The sequence below is a fragment of the Schistocerca cancellata genome, chromosome 4, assembly GCF_023864275.1.
Source record: "Schistocerca cancellata isolate TAMUIC-IGC-003103 chromosome 4, iqSchCanc2.1, whole genome shotgun sequence".
Classification (NCBI taxonomy): domain Eukaryota; kingdom Metazoa; phylum Arthropoda; class Insecta; order Orthoptera; family Acrididae; genus Schistocerca; species Schistocerca cancellata.
This window is the reverse complement of record NC_064629.1, coordinates 149,717,648-149,739,458: the sequence shown is the minus strand read 5'-3', so window position 1 is coordinate 149,739,458 and position 21,811 is coordinate 149,717,648.

Sequence of the window (21,811 nt, the reverse complement as noted above, 5' to 3'; positions counted from 1 at the left end):
AGCACCTAGAACCGCTCGGCCACGGTGTCCGGCGATGATATGATGAGGACAACACAAACACCCAGTCATCTTGAGGCGGGTGAAAATTCTTGACCCCGCCGGGAATCGAACACGGAACCCCGTGCTCGGGAAGCGAGAATGCGACCGCGAAATCACGAGGTGCTGACAACACCAGCTCAGTCATCAAACTGACGAATTGTTAACCAGGGTTACACAACTGTTTCAAACAGAGTAAAACCAGCAGTAAGCACAGAAAGCTACTAATCAAGAATTACGAAGGTTCAATGCCGCCTCCACCATTTCAGCCATTCAACGCCACAGTTGAAGAATGGTCCGGATATAAGACGCAGCTCTAGCGCCAGCAGCACTTCTACACATTCTACAAGAATCTCGTCGTATATTTTTATTTCCTTGGGTTGAGGTATTTGCTTGGAGCGATTCGGGGAAATCACGGAAAACCTAAACCAGGATGGCCGGACGCGGGATTGAACCGTCGTCCTCCAGAATGCGAGTCTAGTGTCTAACCACTGCGCCACCTCGCTCGGTCCCTCTGTCTTGAAATTGAAGATGATGTACACGTAGTCAGTATTCAGGTATCACACGAGAGCATCAAACAGTTATACAGGGTGAGTCACGTAAGACGTACCAGCCTATTTATTTCGTGAACAGTTACAAATATCGAAACACTGTTTTTGCTACGGCCGCAGGTTCGAATCCTGTCTCGGGCATGGATGTGTGTGATGTCCTTAGGTTAGTTAGGTTTAAGTAGTTCTAAGTTCTAGGGGACTGATGACCACAGATGTTAAGTCCCATAGTGCTCAGAGCCATTTGAACCTTTTTTTTTTTTTTTTTAAACACTGTTTTCGGCAAATGGTGGTGGTAAATTGTAAGTTGCTGTTGGACCAAACTGCAGAGGTCGTCTATTCCGAAGCTTACACACCACGCAATCTAACTTTAACTAACTTAAGCTAAGGACGACACACACACCCATGCCCGAGGGACGACTCGAACCTCTTACGGGGGGAGCCGCGCGAACCGTGACAAGGCGCCCATGACAGTGCGGCTTCGACAAATGTTAGAGCGTGCAGGGATACGTGTGTTTTTGTTTGGTTAATGTTTTTAGCGCTGTTATCAACTGAGATATTGAAGTATGTACGTTTTTTTTCAATGGAACCTTATATATTTTACAACTGTATTCGATAGCTCTTGAGAAGATACTTACAGTGATATATCATTTGTTAATGTTGGCGTTGAAACTTGTCTTTAAAATATTCGGAAAATGTCCCAGAATGTTAGAGCACGGTGGCCGGAAACGGCATTTGCCGTGCAAACACTGCCAAGCAGGCGTCTCGGACCAGGCCGCGTAGTTGTATACTGTCAGGTAGGCCTACGATAAGAGAATAAAGCTTTATTTCCGATTCCACCAACTTACGAAGTAAATGCAAGATCACCTACGAATGTTGTATATGGAAATACGACACAGGCTAGAATCTGGCGTACCACAAAGGGCTTAGGAAAAATATTTCACATTTGTGTATCCTCCCAGGTTTACGTGGGCTGAAACAGAGAAATCAACTGTTCATTCTTCAAAAACAAATAGGTCTTATACGCTGCAAAAAGCAATTACTGTATTAAATATCTAAATGTTAGAAGGAAAATTTGAACTACCTCTTCCTGTATGTGGCTGTGTGCTTCTTAGAGGTAAAATACATGCCGTCGGCCGGCTGTCTTTCCTTACACTGCTCTAAATTATATCAGGAATACATCCGTTGAACTAAAATTAAAAATACTTTGGTGACCACCTGTACACAGCAAAATAAATATTCATTTTAATGAAACATCGTCTCATAGGAGCGTAATGACAGTATTACCGGCTGTGTGCAATACACATTGTCGACGTACTTGAAGTGGCAATGCAATTTCGTACATACAAAAATGAAATAAATAGCTTATTAACAATGATTTGGTAACCACTCAAATCACATAATATAAATTTTGTCTTCCAAAAATAACTTTATCCTTTATTTAAGCATGTGTTCAAATTGTTGAGATGGATTGAAAGGCACATTTGCGATCGCCGTTCGAAAAAACGATGAACAGATGCAAGTACTGTGGATGATATGTTGCAAACTTCCAACTTTTAATTGTGATCAGGACTTTAATAAAAATGGCAAAGGTAATGTTAATCAGAACACTGGGAGGAGCTGTGATCTAAATAACAATAGATTTATTCATTCTTAACGCCACAAGACAAAAACAATAGCTAAAGAAACGTCACACAGCCGCGTGGGATTAGCCGAGCAGTCTTAGACGCTACAGTCATGGACTGTGCGGCTGGTCCCGGCGGAGATTCGAGTCCTCCCTCGGGCATGGGTGTGTGTGTTTGTCCTTAGGATAATTTAGGCTACGTAGTGTGTAAGCTTAGGGACTGATGACCTTAGCAGTTAAGTCCCATAAGATTTCACACACAAAAACTGTTGTATAAACTGAACGAAAAATGACAAGGGTGAAAATACGCAATAGCAGAAGGGACAACGTTCTAGAACACATGGCTTCTCAAACGAGCCGTATGCTGGAAAGTTTTTGTCTCTGTTATTGCATTCTCCCACCCATGTTGTTTCGCGCTACTGATTGTGATATACCCTGTATATAAACTCTTGCCGCCGCGTGGGATTAGCCGAGCGGTCTCGGTCGCTGCAGTCATGGACTGTGCGGCTGGTCCCGGCGGAGGTTCGAGTCCTCCCTCGGGCATGGGTGTGTGTGTTTGTCCTTAGGATAATTTAGGTTAAGTAGTGTGTAAGCTTAGGGACTGATGATCTTAGCAGTTAAGTCCCATAAGATTTCACACACATTTGAACATTTTTGAAACGTTACATAAACATTTTTATTTGACCAACGCTTTCACTAATATGCGGTCTATGGTGAACAAGGTGATCAGCTGGGGATCCTCACACAACTTTAACCAGAACTAATAGCTTTACCTGACTTCATACATGTGAATCCGTGATATGGCCCAAAAACTACACTACAGTCAAGCATCTATACACTACTTCTCCATAAAGAAAAATATGTTTCCTAAGAGCAGGATGCTGAGAAGCACATATTGGAGCCCTACGCCGTAGCAGCGAATACTTTACCCTCCTGCTGGGCAGGGCGGCACACCACGATGCGCTCGGTGACTGGAGTCATGGACGGCAGCAATCGTTATTTATAGTGCGCGGCCGAAAAATGCAAGTACGTGGTCTCGCGTTCGGCTAATTCGGAACGCAGGTACTTCCCTATGAGCCTCTAAAACCCCGGTGGATTCCAGTGTGCAGGTGGATCCGTTTGCTGGTCTGCCAAACCAATTTGAATCTGTGCCACGACTATGCGTGACGGAATATGTCAAATGTTTAGACAGCCGACTCAAAACAAATAAGTACACCCATGCATCATTCATTGTGTGCGTGATGCTAGAAGCACTACCTCTGACGGTTCAGATGGTGACTGGCACAGGCTCTAAGTGGCACACTAGCAATAGACGCAAGTCTCACAGTTTAGGCAAAGACCTGCAGTTCTTTACTAGCCGCGCGCCAGTAAAAGAGTGACCTCTTTCTCTCAGCTTTCCTCGCCAGCTCGCTAGCATAGCACTTTTACATCTTAAGCTACGTCCCCAGACATGAATGCAATTGAGAATGCATGGGACTTGTTGAAGGCGGGCATTGCACAGCGTCCGTATCTACCTGACAATCTTCAGGACCTCAGTGAATCTGCCATTGACGAGTGACACCTCATACCTCAAGATAAACTTGGTAGTCCCATCCGGAGCATGCCTTGCAGAGTGGATGAACTGATCTGTGCGCGGGGAGGAGATACTCGCTACTAAAGCCCGATAATCATCAACATGAGATAAATATTTTCACTGTTTTGTTTTCAAGAAGTACACTTAGAAATGCTTTGATTTGTAATGCTTTTTTGGAACTGACCAAAATCATTCGTGTTCTCGAAGTCATTGTAGTAAACTCCGCTGGTGCCGAGTGGTTCTAGGTGCTTCAGTCCGGAACCGCGCTGCTGCTGCGGTCGCAGGTTCGAATCCTGCCTCGGGCATGGATGTGAGTGATGTCCTTAGGTTAGTTAGGTTTAAGTAGTTCTATGTCTAGGGGACTGATGACCTCAGATGTTAAGTCCCATAGTACTTAGAGCCATTTCAACCATTTGTAGTAAACTCGATGATATTTCAAACTTTAATTGAGGTGTGTACATTGATGATGACAGTGAAATGCCATTACTCACACAGTTATAGAAGGAAGGTGTGAGTTCTACCTTCAGCTAGCACATAACAATTACTGATCACCTGACAAGCAAAAATACATGAGGACGAACGTTTAGCTATCTGACTTGTCGCGCCAGGAAACTATGTTAGCTGACAGTACTGCATCAAGATGCGTTGCCTAAGTATCCATAGCTTAAGGAAACTAGTCTCTGCTACCCTACCCGATTTCCTGTAGCACCAGAACAGACAGCCACTCACGAGGAAAACACGGCAAGTGCTATAATCCCATATCTCAGAAACGCATCTCAGTGGAAGAGGAGCAAAATAAGCTGACACATGACTCGACTAATTCGTAGATATTCGACCATTTCTAAGAAAACGACAGCTAAAGTTTCCGGCATAATTTAGATGCCATTTAGTGGACAGTAAATGGAGCCCAATTTATGGTGTAATGGCTAGTGTCGCGGCCTGTCACTTTGCACCCCGTGTTCGAAACTAGATTATTGTTTTTATTTAATTTAAAAACGTTCAAATGAGTGTGAAATCTTATGGGACTTAACTGCTAAGGTCATCAGTCCCTAAGCTTACACACTACTTAACCTAAATTATCCTAAGTACAAACACACACACCCATGCCCGAGGGACGACTCGAACCTCCGCTGGGATATTTAATTTACTTCTTTCACGTATGTACCCATTTTCATAGACGCTTACTACATGAATTTTTCTTATCAAGCCAGGGGACACAAGAATGTTTTATTAATTGTAAAATTACAACGGGTTTCACGAAAAGTACAAAATAGCAGTGCCTGTGTTATTAAGAAATACTATACAATGTCCCTTCTGACATGCATATGCGAACATTGCATCGTACTTCTTAATAACACAGGCAATGCTATTTTGTGTTTTTTCACCAATATCAATCCCTCGACTCTTAATAAGTATATCATCCTTGGAAGAGAATATACGTAAAGTACGAGTGCAGGTTGTGACACAAGGACGAAGGCATATACAGGGTGTTTCAAAAATGACCGGTATATTTGAAACGGCAATAAAAACTAAACGAGCAGCGATAGAAATACACCGTTTGTTGCAATATGCTTGGGACAACAGTACATTTTCAGGCGGACAAACTTTCGAAATTACAGTAGTTACAATTTTCAACAACAGATGGCGCTGCAAGTGATGTGAAAGATATAGAAGAAAACGCAGTCTGTGGGTGCGCCATTCTATATGTCGTCTTTCTGCTGTAAGCGTGTGCTGTTCACAACGTGCAAGTGTGCTGTGGACAACATGGTTTATTCCTTAGAACAGAGGATTTTACTGGTGTTGGAATTCCACCGCCTAGAACACAGTGTTGTTGCAACAAGACGAAGTTTTCAACGGAGGTTTAATGTCACCAAAGGACCGAAAAGCGATACAATAAAGGATCTGTTTGAAAAATTTCGACGGACTGGGAACGTGACGGATGAACGTGCTGGAAAGGTAGGGCGACCGCATACGGCAACCACAGAGGGCAACGCGCAGCTAGTGCAGCAGGTGATCCAACAGCGGCCTCGGGTATCCGTTCGCCGTGTTGCAGCTGCAGTCCAAATGACGCCAACGTCCACGTATCGTCTCATGCGTCAGAGTTTACACCTCTATCCATACAAAATTCAAACGCGGCAACCCCTCAGCGCCACTACCATTGCTGCACGAGAGACATTCGCTAACGATATAGTGCACAGGATTGATGACGGCGATATGCATGTGGGCAGCATTTGGTTTACTGACGAAGCTTATTTTTACCTGGACGGCTTCGTCAATAAACAGAACTGGCGCATATGGGGAACCGAAAAGCCCCATGTTGCAGTCCCATCGTCCCTGCATCCTCAAAAAGTACTGGTCTGGGCCGCCATTTCTTCCAAAGGAAACATAGGCCCATTTTTCAGATCCGAAACGATTACTGCATCACGCTATCTGGACATTCTTCGTCAATTTGTGGCGGTACAAACTGCCTTAGACGACACTGCGAACACCTCGTGGTTTATGCAAGATGGTGCCCAGCCACGTCGCACGGCCGACGTCTTTAATTTCCTGAATGAATATTTCGATGATCGTGTGATTGCTTTGGGCTATCCGAAACATACAGGAGGCGGCGTGGATTGGCCTCCCTATTCGCCAGACATGAACCCCTGTGACTTCTTTCTGTGGGGACACTTGAAAGACCAGGTGTACCGCCAGAATCCAGAAACAATTGAACAGCTGAAGTAGTACATCTCATCTGCATGTGAAGCCATTCCGCCAGACACGTTGTCAAAGGTTTCGGGTAATTTCATTCAGAGACTACGCCATATTATTGCTACGCATGGTGGATATGTGGAAAATATCGTACTATAGAGTTTCCCAGACCGCAGCGCCATCTGTTGTTGACAATTGTAACTACTGTAATTTCGAAAGTTTGTCCGCCTGAAAATGTACTGTTGTCCCAAGCATATTGCAACAAACGGTGTATTTCTATCGCTGCTCGTTTAGTTTGTATTGCCGTTTCAAATATACCGGTCATTTTTGAAACACCCTGTAGAAGTAGGATGTGGCTGCGATTCGTGCACGTATAGCCGAAGCGGAGTCTTCCTTGTCAGTTCTGCGGTGCAGACCGTGTTTAGCTCCCCTCGCCACTACGCGCGTATAGTATTTGTTTAACAGCCTAAGCTGAACGAACTTTCATGGTCAACTCTTACAGGAAGAACACTCTGAAGTTCACCTTTTCGAATGAATACATTCACCCATCGATCGTCAACGGCGTCGTTCATGTTAAGGTGACTTCCGACGCTGCCTGCAACGAGATTATCCAACGGACACGACACAAAACGCAGTTCAAAACCCTCTCCCTGGAATGACACAACAGGCGGCATCACAGCACTTTGTCAGCGGCAGCGCCAACCAAGAACCTGATTTCCAGGTGGACACACCTACACTCGAAGTTCACAAGCACATCCGCGAGAGTCTTAGGGATATTGACGATCGCATTATACCAGCTGCAGCTTTTGTACTGGAACGACGCGGGTCTCTTCCTTCCTCAGACAACAGCACACATTACTGAAAGCAAAAGTCGCCCAAACACCGCAAGAAACGCCGCAAGACATCAGAGTCGGCCACTGAGCCACCTTCGCAAGACGAAGATGTGGAGAGCAAGTCTGATGGCATACACAATGAATCATTTTTCGCTGTCAAGAAGACGTGTTCTTCGCAAGACTGTGAATCATCCACCAGAGATTATGATCAAGAACCGCGCCAGGAGACCACAGATAATACCACGCTCGACGTCGCCGAACCGGTTGAGCCGACGCGACCAGCGCCATCATCTCCCGATGTTGGAACTGACCCACCATCTGCATGCACAGATGACAAAGATTTTTCACCTCCACTCGACACGGAAATGAGATCTGTTCTTCCGTTCCCTTGCTAGACCAACACTAAAGTAGAGGATCTCCCCACGACGCACTGTGCGTCTGCTACAGTTCCACGACCTCCACAGCACCCTTCGGCAGCTATGAGCATACTGGCAGCACAGATCCCCTAGCCGGCATACCGGGTAACTACTACCAACATCTATAATATTAGATCCTGTGTTAAACGTCAACTGCTCCACAACACAGTATGAGCTGCGGACACCAATAGTGCCCTGCTGCAAGAAATGAGGATAGCGACTTGGTCCAGGTCTTATGGATATGAGATGTACCCTTCCCCGATTGATATCGAACACACCAGTGCAGATATCCTCCTCCAGGGAAGCATTGCGTTTTCCAATGTCGCAAATCTATCAACGGCACGATATATGGCCCTGACCATTGAGAGAACAATAATCATAAATCTCTATGCCGCATTTGGCCCAGATAAACGGAGGGATCGATCCCAGTTCAAGGCGCAAGATGTCATGGTTTTATTTCCCGGCAAATACGATGATCTCATAGTGGGTGGAGAGCGTGAAGATAAATACCCTCATTTCAGCACGTGCCTGGAACTTTGCTACCTCGCCTGCCGCCTTTGTCTCGTCGACACTTGGAGAGCAGTACACAGCGACATATGCGCAGCGTACACGCGTCATGACCCACTCCACCAATCGACTAGATAGAAGATATATCGCCAACACTCTAACACCCAACCTTTTCCACATGGAAAGTTGGCTCTCTACCTTTTCGGATCACAACATCTACATCTGTACCATCAGTACTCGTAGACAATCTATAAGGCGCAGTGTGGGCCCCTGGAAACTCAATGCCACGCTGTTGCGAGACCCCGAATGTCGACAAAAGATCGCAGACATATGACATGCTTGTATGAAATGCATCATGCGATATGGGATCACACTGCAATGGTGGATACTGTGTGCCAAACCGGACATCCGCCACATCTTGACGCAATATGGTAAAGCCAAATCCAGGTGGAACCACCACACAACAGATGTTTACTATAGTACTGTACGTGATCTCACGGACTGTCCCCATCCCCAGACAGTCAAGAAGAGGTTCAATGCATCCAAGTAAAAATTTTAGTCTGGACTAGGCCCAGTTTAAAGGAACCATTATAGAGCACACAGTCAAGACAGGGTTAGCGAGGAAGAACCATATATGGCTCAAATTGTTCAAAACTTTCGACGACGTCGACAGGCCTTAGTATCGACTGCAGACAACCCTGATGACGATGACTGACATTGCAAACTCCCATTAGCGATGCCTTCACAATGCACTACAGGCATTTCTATGAAGAAGTCCCAGCTGATGTGCAGGCTATTGCTGAAGTTCCCCGGGAGATCTACTGTACACTAGATCCCATGGTAGCAACCTTCTCAGCTGAAGTGAATACCAACGATGTCATTGCAGCTGCGGCCAAAGGATCATTGAGTCAGTCTCCCAGTCTGGACAACTTACCTTTCAAGTTTTACAGAACCTTTCAAGATCTGACGTTATTGCGATAGAGAGATATGTATCAGGAACTTTTGTCAGGAGCGGTGCTTCCGCCACCAACGTTCATGGAGGACTTACTTATATCAGTCCCGAAACCCATGGTAGGAACAAGGCTTCATAGTTACTGGCCAATGAAGCTGCTAAATTCTGATTTGAAGATTCTCTCGCGCCTTTTAGCTATGAACTCAAACATGTGTTACGACAAGTTGTGTCATATAAACGTACCTCCTTAGGTGGCGATGATAACATCCAGACTACCATCAGTGAATATCAAGATGTGATCGTCGAGGTAAAACACTCCCGACTGCCAATCGTTTTAATTTCCATCGACTTCAACCACAATGATAGACCAGATGGCAATTCCCTCAACGTTCATGCAGTCCATCATGTGCCTGCTTCAAGGGGTGACGTGCAGGCTTCTCGTCGTCAGAAGATTCACAGAACCCATATGGATCGGACGCTCAGTATGACAGGATTTCCCACAGTTGACCATGCTTTATGCTGTTGTGATGGAACCACTCACCTGTGGATTACGATGATACTTAACCGGTACTCCTCTCTGGGAGCACGTTTTCTGCTGTCGCGCCTATACGGATGACTTAGTCCTCATACATTCAGCAACTGAAATGCAAGCAAATGGTATGAATTATCTGTTAGTGTCAGGGCAGGAAGTGCTGTTAACATCACAAAATCATTCTCCATGAAGATCGGCTGGGGCCTTCCCAGAAAGATTCCATGCAGCCTTCAAGTATTTTATATGTTCTGGACGGATCAGCCGGCCGGTGTGGCCGAGCGGTTCTAGGCGCTACAGTCTGGAACCGCGCGCCCGCTACGGTCGCAGGTTCGAATCCTGCCTCGGGCATGGATGTGTGTGATATCCTTAGATTAGTTAGGTTTACGTAGTTCTAAGTTCTAGGGACTGATGACCTCAGACGTTAAGTCCCACAGTGCTTAGAGCCATTTGAACCATTTTTTTTTTTGGCCGGATCATAAAAGTCCAGTATGATGCCCTCATCATACCAAAGCGGGATGGTGGCCTCGTTTTGGTTAACTTCAGCGCTAGAGCCACGGTACTTCACACCAATACCAAGCTCTAGCTGAAAAAAAGCCAGGATATTAGCTTCACTGGAATGTTGACCGCTGAGTTCGCACCTATTTCTAGACGCCCGACGACGTCATTGGCCAACAGTCCACTTCCACTGTCACACATCGGCCGTTCTCTTTGGAATACAGTTACATGTGTGCCGAGCTCCCCATGACCAGGAAGATGATCACCAACGCCATGTACCGTCTTCTCTGACCATCCCCATCCCTAACCCCCATCGGAGCACGACATCTCCAGCTCTTGTGGCTTAGAGTTTAGAAAACGATCTTCAACTCTTTCACACTACTGACACCTCCGCGACGTCGTACCTTCTCGTCAACAGCAAATACACTACAAGACAGAAAATTTGTACTGCATCACGCTCGTGGACTCACCCCTGTGCCTCAAGTGCAATGTCGAAGATCATTTACTCCATTTCGAGTGTGAAGCAGCAGCGATCATCTGGGCCCTTGTACAGAAGATCGTGGCTTTCTACATCCGAATACCACCACATTAAATCTCTTATACCATTCTGATGTGACCTGTTTTCTATCATCCAAGTCGTACGCCACCACATGAATTAAAATTTACTATCAACTACATCTTCAGGAACGACATTCTTGATCCGGCTGACTTCTGGACACGCCTCCCAAGTACAACACCACACCCTGCATCGACATTGACACATCGACACTATGGGCGACTTTCGCGAGCTATTTACAGAGTATTTTCGCCAATCCCCCACCAGAAACTGGAATTCCGATGGACACTAGCCAAGACCAGAGGACGGCCCCCCCCCCCCCCCCCCCAGCTCTTCCTTCAACGGTAGAATGGATATAGCAAGTCTTTCTAGTTTCCCTAACTTTCTCCTCTTCCCTTTCTTTTCTCTTCACCTTCTAAACATTTTTTCGTACATGTATTTATCTGTGGATGGCTTTCCATATGCTGCCGTATTTGTTTTACCTTTCCATGTTCATTGCTATTGTAGTCATTTGCTAATTATGTAAAAAGACCTATATTCTCTCTTCCTACATGTGTCAAAGACATTTGGCACAGCGGGGCCAAATTAATTACGCAGGCAGTGCTCCACACAAATAAATAAAGAGCGGTTAAGGCGACCGTTCTCGTAAAGAAGAAATCCGGGTTCGAGTTCCAGATCGGCATAAATTTTCACTCTCGCTGTTCTAATACACAGCCGAAGGTGGTTCATATTCGCAACTGTGAATACATTTCTTGTATTCACAATAACTGTGATATATTTATAGCATAATATATATGTGTATATGCTATTTTCAGAGGTAACAATTTTTTTTTTAATTTCATATTCTTAAATTTCCTTCTTATATCAGTTCTTAGTTCTTATATTTTATTTTTTACGTTTATTCTTCTGGTAGATTTGGTGCACTCCCTTGCATGATACTGATTTTAGAAACATTCGAAACATAGAAATTCCGAACACCAGGAGGTTTGTGCAGAAAAGTTTGCCATAGCAACATGCCTCCATACGAATCCTACTTAGGAAAGAAATGTCATTAACACTGCTTCAGATTTCACATGTTGGCAATAATTTCGCTGCAAACCACGCAGAACAGATCACTTTTCCGAAAACTAGCGCTTGCAGTTGATTATGAATCAAGACACATTACAAGAATTCCACCAAAAATAATTTCAAATAATTTTTCTATTCATTTCTTTTATTTATTTATTTTTGTAATTCATTCATAAGACATTTAGTTAGTACACGAATGAGGACTACATTGTTTCATTATCCATTGGAAAACGTTCATGTAGTAACCTTCTATGGTCATGTGTAGATAAATGAAAAATAAATTTAAAAATGATAATCGGATTTCGAACGCTGGGCGAAAAAGTATAAAGCCACATGGCTAGCTACTGTTCCAGTGCATCTGTGAAGCTCTGTACTAGCTAAAAGGCACATGAAGTACCTCAAAAATTCTGTTCGTCATTTCCTCAGAAATGGTCAGATATCTACCGATAATCCGAGGCATGTGTTCACTTATTTTGACTCCTCTTTCTGGGAAATCAGGTTATGATAGTTGTTTTCCTCTGGTGAGTTAACTTTCACCATCTGCTGGGATATCGAGAACTTATTGTTCCACCAGGGGTACCAAATATGATGCTAACAGGAGGTACTTCAGCCCCCTGGTGTACACTAAATAAACAGCAATAACGAACTACCAAGCTCCAGGACCATTTGACAACTGGCTCCGAACTCATAACATGCCAGATTAACATAGAATACATGGAATGCAAATTTAACTTCTCGATATCACACTCAAGAAAACTCACGTAGCCAAAAATTACCAATTCCAATCACGAGGCTATATACAGAGCTATAATTTCACTTCAGCATTAAATCATTTCATATTCAATTGTTAATTATACTAGTATCAGCACTGATAATGTCATGATAATATGCTCATCCTCCTCACAGTATCTTCTTTAACTTCCCATAAAACTCTTATCCTAATTTTCAAGCATCCATGTATATATACTGATTCAAGAGATTTTTACTCGCATCACCAACTCTAAGGACACAACAACAATAATACACAAAGCATAACGTTGAAAGACTGAGAAGAGAGAACTAAAATACAACTTCTTTCTGATGCAATGAAGAAATCCACCTTCCCCAATCTCAACATCGACCAATTATTATCGCACTAGTTATGACCATTCCTTTCAGCTGTTACCTGTCCACACCTCAATGTAATTTTAGAAATGCCAACTGGAACAAGTTCGTTGAAGAACTGGAAAGATTTGTGGCCTCAATAATTAACTCCGCCGAAAAATGTATCACCTGAGGAGTAACAAAATCTTACGTTCCTTTGAAATGAAGAGTGCCACAACTGTACTCTGCTTATGAATGACCAAGGGCTCGAAAACTAGGTGAACAACTACTATAAGTCCTTAAAAACGAAAGAACTGTTAGATGCAAATAAACATTTGAGAGACTAGACATTAAACACAGTAGTCAAACAGCAGGGAGCTTACCGCACAAATTAGAAACTGGATAGAGAAGACCCACCTTTTCTACTGACTCCTCATGATCAGCAGACATAGCCAAAAGAAATAAACATCAATCAGAAACCATCACTCATAAGACACAAAAGAAAGAAGTCAGGCATGCAATTAGAGACATTTTTAAAATCCACCGATAGTTAATTCCTATTATATACCTTATCAAAATGGAAAACCTCAATACTGTATTCAACCTAACAAAATGCAGGAAATCTGCGGTGTTAGACAACATATGCTGTGAATTTATTTAACATATTGGTCTAAAAACGAAACAGTAGCTTTGAAAATATTCCAGTGATATCTTACAAAAAGGCAAGTTACAAAAACTTTTCAAGAGAAGCAATAAGTCCGAAGAAAAACCACTTCGCCAGAAAGCTACACACAATTCGCACTTTTAAGAATGTACTTCAAGATCAACGAAATCATATTTTAATTCGTGTTGACAATATTACTAATAACGATAGTGAATTGAATAAAAAATCCTTATAAAACTGTCATGACATCTGTAAAATAAAAAATTTTAAAATTATTCGAAAGTGAATAAAAGAAATTTATCACTCTTATCGAAAGAGCTGAGGAAAATAGTAACAATAATGATAACGAATTCAATAAAAAATCTTTAGAAGATCTTCATAAGATATCCAAAACGAAGAAAATTAAAAAATTATTCTAAATTTAATATACAAGTAATAGATCTTATCAATACACCTCAGAGTAATATAATAACATTGATAATGAGAATTTTCTAAGGCTTCTAGCAGATAAATAAAAGAAGTTAAACAAAAGAAGTATTGACAAATCTTTCAGGTTACAATTTCCTATATGATGAGGACTAACTGAATTAATAGAAAAGTTTCTGATTTTATACGTAGAACAATAACTTACGAAATTAATAATGTTGTTAATATTTTTGAACCGCAAAAATAACTTAATAAAATTAAAAAGGAAAGAATCACAAAATTTAAGAATATTTTAATACAAAGAAGGGCAATTAAAGCTAACATGAAATTTTATTTTAATTTCAAAAGATGAGACAAAATATAGGATATAAGTTAAAAACAAGTTATGAAATTTTATTAACTAATTTAGAAGATCATTATCAAAAATCACCGAATAAACTATTAACTGAAGTGGAGGAAATTCAAAGGAAAAAATCTTTTTGCTCTTTATTTTGTATAAATAGTTTAGAACTAATTGTGAATAGGCTCAAACCAATTTCTGGTTCTTCTTATATCGATTAATCAAAGGAAATTAATGATAAAAACCTGCAAATAATGTAAAATATACAGACAAAAATGTTTTCTTTATTCAACAGAATCAGCTTTATGTCAACCATGTGCTGATAACGAAGTAAAACTATATACGCATGTAGAAGGTCAAACAATTAAATTTAATAATCATAATAATTCATTACGAGTACATCTAGAAATTTATACAAATTTCTAATGTCTTTTAAATAATTTTAACACTTGTCAACCAAATCCTAGACAAGGTTACGTTAACAATATCAAAAATATGTTCCATTACCATTTACTAATTATGTTAAATAATCAAATGATGATTAATAAAAACCTGTAACATATACTGGTAAAGATGCAGCATAAGATTAATTGAAGTGTTGAATCACGAATGTACAGAAACTGATGAAATATATAACCAAAATATTCCAATGACAATGACAAATTAGTGAAAAGGTTCAAGATGGATTACCAGTAAGATTTTTGTATACATATAAATTTATGGCTTGTGGTATTGACAAGAAAAATTACATTTAATAATTAAAAATGAGTTTACCCTTCTGAATATATTAATCACAAAGAAAAATGATACAAACGAAAATACCTAATAAAGAATATTTCAATTCCAGACTTAATATATCAAACATTTCTGATGAAGATTATAATCACGCAAAATTATATTTACAAAATTGAATACTGAAAAATTAGAAGAATATACAAAATTATATATTAAATCTTATGATTTAATACTGGCAGATGTTTTTAAAAATATTCGAAGTGCATTTATTAAATACAATGATCTCACTCCATCTCAATATTTATCCGCATCTAGTTCATCTTGGATTTGGATGTTAAAAATCACGAATGTAGAATTAGCTTCTTTAGATCATTATGATATGATACCATTTCTAATAAAGGAATTTGAGGTAGAATTTCTCTAATAAAAAAATGTTATAAATCAAATAATAAAAATATGAATAATTTTTAAACAGAAAAACAATCATATTATATTACATATTTCGCTGCAAATAATTTATGTGGTTAGGCAGAGTATCAATTTCTAGTGTTTAGAAATTTTGAATGGTTGGATTCAAAACATTTTGTTTCTGAAGAAAGACTTAAAATATTAGATAATAATAAAAATGGTTAGGTTTTAGAGGCTGATTTAGAAAATTCAAAAGTTAAATGATTTACAGAGAGATTTACCATCAGCATCAGAAGGAGGAAATAAATTATTAAGAACATATGATAATAAAGAAAAATGTGTTTCACATTATAGAACAATTAAACAATGCTTTATTCTTGGTTGAAAATTAACAAAAATTCATCAAATATCATAATTTGAGCCATCATATCGGTTGGAATATTTATAAATTTTTACACATATATGTAAAAAAAGTGCAGCTATCGAAACTGAAAAAGAATACTGTAAGTTAATATATCATTCTGTGTTAGAAAAACGATGGAAAATATGAGAGATAGACAAAATGTTAATAAATAACACACCCAGAAAAATATACGAAATACGTTTCAAAATCAAACTATGGACATACTACACAAGTTTCAGAAAATTGAGTTGCAGTCAGTATGAAAAAAGCAATGGTGAAATTTAATAAACCCATTTATTTCGGAATTTTTATTCTAGATATCTCAAAAATAAAAGCCTAGGTTTTTAATATAATGTAGTGAAAATGGAAATATGTTGAAAATATTGATTTATGCCATATGGATACCAATTCTTGCATTTACGATTTACGAACCATATATTTTAATAAAGATATGAAATCGATCAAAAACGACTCCGATACAAGTGATTATTCAGAAGACAACATTTATCATATTCTACAAGTAAACAAGAAAAAATAAATGACGAAAAATTATGATAGAAGAATTTAGTGTAATATTGGAAATGTATACATATAAAATAGAAGATAAAGAAAATAAAAATGATAACAGACTTAGAAATTCTGTGTAAAAAATAAAATTACTTATGAGGATTATAAAAATTGTTTGGATGACAACATAAAACAATGTAGAAAAATAAATATAATATGCTCATTTGAATACAGATTGTATTAGGTTTAATGTACTAAAATTGGTTTCAGTTCTGGTGATGATAAATGTATTATATTCGAAGATGGAATTAATACCGTAACATATGGACATATTAAAATAAATGAATCAAATCTAAACACTCAAAAAATTTACATATAAAACTTAAAAAAATGTGATGAACTGTGTAATACATTGTACATGACGATTACAAATTAAAAACATTATCACATAACTAGATATTCGATCAGTTTTTAATATTTTTTCATGAATGGTTATTTTGGGTGTGTTATCACGTATATTTTACAAACAAAAATTCCATAAACACATTTTTCAATTATATCTTTCTATATGTTTTTTCTCTTCTTTTGGTTGATTATAGTTACAGTTATGAATATATTTTCAAGAACGTTTAATTTCGTTTTTTACAATTATCACAGTTATACATTTCTATTCCAGTTATTATTAAGTTCTTTTATAGGTTCAGATTTATTTTCTCTGTATTCTTTTACTTTATTTTATAAAAGCAAAACATCAACTTTTGGATTCTTACTTGTACTTCTTTATAATATTATTGCTCTTGCTTGTACAATGGACAATTATTATTTTCACTTTCCATTTACAAAGAAAACATTTATAAGAATTTAAAAAATGAAAATTTAATAAGTTTTATTATGTATACGTGGATTTGCTATTTGGTCTTAAAAATAATAAACTTATATATAACGGTAATTGTGCGTATTTATGGGAAAAAAATTATTCATGGTTTAAAGTTAAAGATATTAGTGTTATTTTGGAATATGTTAATTCGAGAGATGCTTTGAAGGACAATGTTTAAAGTAAATATATAAAGAAGTAACAGGTAGTACACAGATACACTTACATACAAATACAAATTTTATACATGAAGCAGGATTATATTCTTTAAAGATAAAATATAAAATACATTTAGCTGAAATTTTTCAAGTTTGGATTTATGAAGATCAGTGCAAAAACATCACGAATATAAAATGTAAAGTACAACTACTCATTTAAATAATTTGAAAGATATGAATAACATTAACGATAATTATATAAAAAAGATGAAAGATTTGATAATGCTACAGCAATTTTTCATGAAAGAAATGAGCAGTTAAATAGTTAATATCACACGACCGTCCTCAATAAACTTATGAAAATATTAAAGCTACATTTGTTATTTTAAAACTATACAATACAAATTATGACTATGGTTATTAAGTTATTTGAACTGTTTAAAAGTGGTCAAAAACAAATAAAACAAGAATAATTTTTAAGAATTAATTATGTACCCAATTCAATAATTTTTTTCCAAAGAATGAAAGCAAGATTAAATTTATATTTAAAACATTCAAATAATTCCGACATTAATTTCTTTTTGTAAACATTTATTTGAATATTAAATACTACTTTAATGTTTTCTTTAATAAAACAATAACCATTATGATTAATACAGGCCATACCAAACAATTTTAAATTTTCAATAACTAACTCCATTTATAGATGAAATTTTTTATTAACATTTTAAAAAATTACATTACTTTTATGTACCCTATATAATGATATTTATCAGAACCTAACCATTTAATATGTACTTTATTACCTTTCTTATTTAAAACTTATTCAACAAGATAAACATAAGGAAAATTCGTCTTCAATAGTTCTTACTCATAAAAATTTCCGTTTATTTCTTCAGCATTTCAATCTTTCAGTTTATATGTGATCGGATTATAATGAATAACATTCTCAATTTCAAAAATTTCTCTTGCCTAATTTGCTGTATATCCTTATTGAAAATTCCCTTTAAATTAGTTATTCTTATATTATCAACAAATTTATATTTAGCATTAATATCTAACAGATTTGTTATGTAAACAGTTATCAATAAGATTTTCCTCATTTTATTTGTTTACATCAAAGTTTTTGATATTTTTCTTTTAAGTTTTTTATTAATTCTTGAAATACTCTATCATATAATTCTTTACTGTTACCTGCTTGTATTTTTTTGGCTTACTTGAGTCAGATATTATTTCAAAAAATCATTATATTTTTACCTGTTTTATATTTAACAGGAAATGTCCAATGAAATTTTGAAAGAACATCAATAAATGTAAATAATTATTTATATCCATTACTTAATTTTGAAATTTCTTTTCAATTTACCAGAAGCCATTTCGACCAAATCAGTTGCATTAAATCATCTCGTCCCTAATAATTTACATTTTTTCTGTTCAAATATTTTCACATTGATTTAAGTAATTCATTAACAATGTATTCACAAATGTTAGCTTTAAAAAATTATGTACAAGTTCTTTAACCAGATTTACTTTTCTTGGTTTGGCGAATTGAACAAATACCACAATTCCTGGTTTTCTATTTGTAGTTATTAATCTATGATGATTATGTGTTTCGGTAAAATTCGTACATTTTTCATGGTATATATGATTATGATCCTTCATTCATATAAAATAAAACGCTTTAATTTTTAATTATTTCACCAAATATAATTAAGTATACATCAAGTGGTGCAGTTTTAACACAATCTTTTAAATCTTATAGTTAGAAAAATTGATTTGCTCAATATTTTTATTGATTGGTCATCAGGAGCTATTTTGTAAAGTTTGTCAAAGACGCATATCGAAAACATCAAATGATAAATATTTATTTGTAGTGCTACCACTGACAACAGCTTTTTAAAATAAATCTGCACTTGGAACTGTACATATTTTGTTTACCCCAGTCATAAACGTTAATTCAATTATTTGTTTACCATATAGTTTATCTTTAAGATTGCTTGAATCTTTTAAGTACGGAGTTGCACATAATTTTTCAACAACTGAACCACCAGGGTAATACATTCTTTCTTTTTCAGTTAACTGAAGTCCTTTATCAGCCATATGTCTTTTTTCTACTTCTTTATTATCTACATAAAAATATCATGTTCTTTACATACTTCATCTAATGAATTTACTCTCTACACACTAAAGTTTCACCTACTTTAAACTCAGGCACACACAAATCATAACCAGGTAGATGCATTCCAAATGGGAAATTGCTAACTAATCCCTTTCCATAGTCACTTTCCCCAAATGTATAAGCAAATTATTCAGAATTCCAATAAAATATGGAATTCATTGAGTATTGTTAATAATGAAATCAATAAAGTAAAAATTTTTGCCTCTCCTATGTTTAAATTACAATGATGTTTACTTCCAGCTAATTTTTCACCATTACTTATTTTTACTCTATCAATAAATTGGTGAATATCATTCATCCAAATATGTACAATTCGTTTTTTCTTAATATTTATTAGATAACGATTTACCCATTTTTTCATCTACACTTCAACCTAACTTGAATCTAACTATTTTTGAATGACAAAGATCAACAATTTCGTTTATCAAATATTTATATTTATTCCCTTTACTTGGTTTTATCTTATTATATAATGCACCTGAATATACATGAATTTTTTGTTAAGTCAGAATTTGTAAATAATGTATTCATATTATCCATAGTTATTTGTTTTTTAGTTAAAAGATTCATTAATCCATCTGTACCTCTGTTTGATCTATAACCGATGGTTAATTTATCTCTATCAAATTTTACATTAATTAAGAAAGAGTATCTTCAGTATCATTGATAAGTTTTTACATCCACTTACTTATATATTAACTTTTTTAACATACAATGACACTTATTCTTTTACATTTCTTTCTTTTTCATAACCCTCTAACGAAATTTTTATATCTATTTCACTTGTTATATAATCTCATTTCTCACTAACATATTGTTCAATTTTTGTTATGTAATTAAGGTCATGTAAATAATGTTGATTGTTAGAAATCATTCGATTACAGCATCTCTGTTTTCTTAAGTAGCTTTCAAAACATTATCACCCAATCCTTTGATACCTTGTTTAACTTCTCAATTGCATGTATAACTGGTATTTTAAATTTCTATAGTCTGTTCATGGTAGTTTTTCCATTTTTAAAAATCTTTTTGTAATTGATCATTTACTTGTCTATTTCGTCTAGCTTTTTGAAAAAATTCTGGCTCATATCATGAAAACATTTCCTAAGGCTAAATGACAACAATCATTTTTATTTTACATTCATCATTAACATTCATCATTTACATTCAACATTTATGTAAATCATTTATGTTCAACATTTTTGTTCATCACTTATATTCAATGTATATGTTCAACATTTGTGTCTAACATTTATGTCTCTCATTTATTTTTAACGATTATATTCAACATTTATGATATATATTTATATTTAATGTTCGTGATGATTGTATAAAAACTCTTAAGCTTTTCTCTGTATTTACCACTATTGATTTATCTTGTCATATTTATTGTTATAAAAGCAAATTAGTCGTTACTCCAACACTAACTACATATTACTTAAAACCATCGAATTTTAAATCACCACAAACTAATCAGTGATAATCAAGATTTAAATTTGAATCATCTTGTCTGAAGATGTTTTAAAATTTTAGATTATATGTATCTAATTTATTTTAACTAGTCTGAGCTAAGTAAAAACTACCTAGTCTCTTATGTCTACATCTAGTAAAATATTATCTAACTACATCTTCATTTTAAGAATCAAATTGTCAAAACTACAGCTGAATTATTTTGGTATAATTTCACCATTATTTCCAATGAAAGTAGTAATTTTTTCATTCAATTTTTTAAACCTTTTTCTTATTTTGTTTCTAGTATTTTCGTTGCTCTAAACATTTTGAATAAACATACAAATTATTAATTAATTCCATTTTAATCATCCATGTGCCAGAATATAATTGTCAATTTTATAGTGCTGTTTTTTCACAACCACTCGCTCCTGTTATTAAATAACAAATAGAATTTGGTAAAAGTTTACTACGTTTATTTTTTTCTTGGAATTCTTATTTTTGGTTCCCAATCTGTCAGCTATTTACATAGTTTTTATTACTATAAATAAGTAGATTATTTCAACTGAGTGACAATTCATCTTTTCTGAAGAAAAGATTAACTTTTCCAGTAAGAGAAACGCATTAAGATGTTTCACTAGTTGGTTTTCAAACTTTTTTAACTCCAATGTAACTTCAAAAACTAATAAATTCTGTTAAATTTTGTCTATATTTTGCAGTTTCGAACGTTCTACACTAATGAAGAAATGTTAGAAAT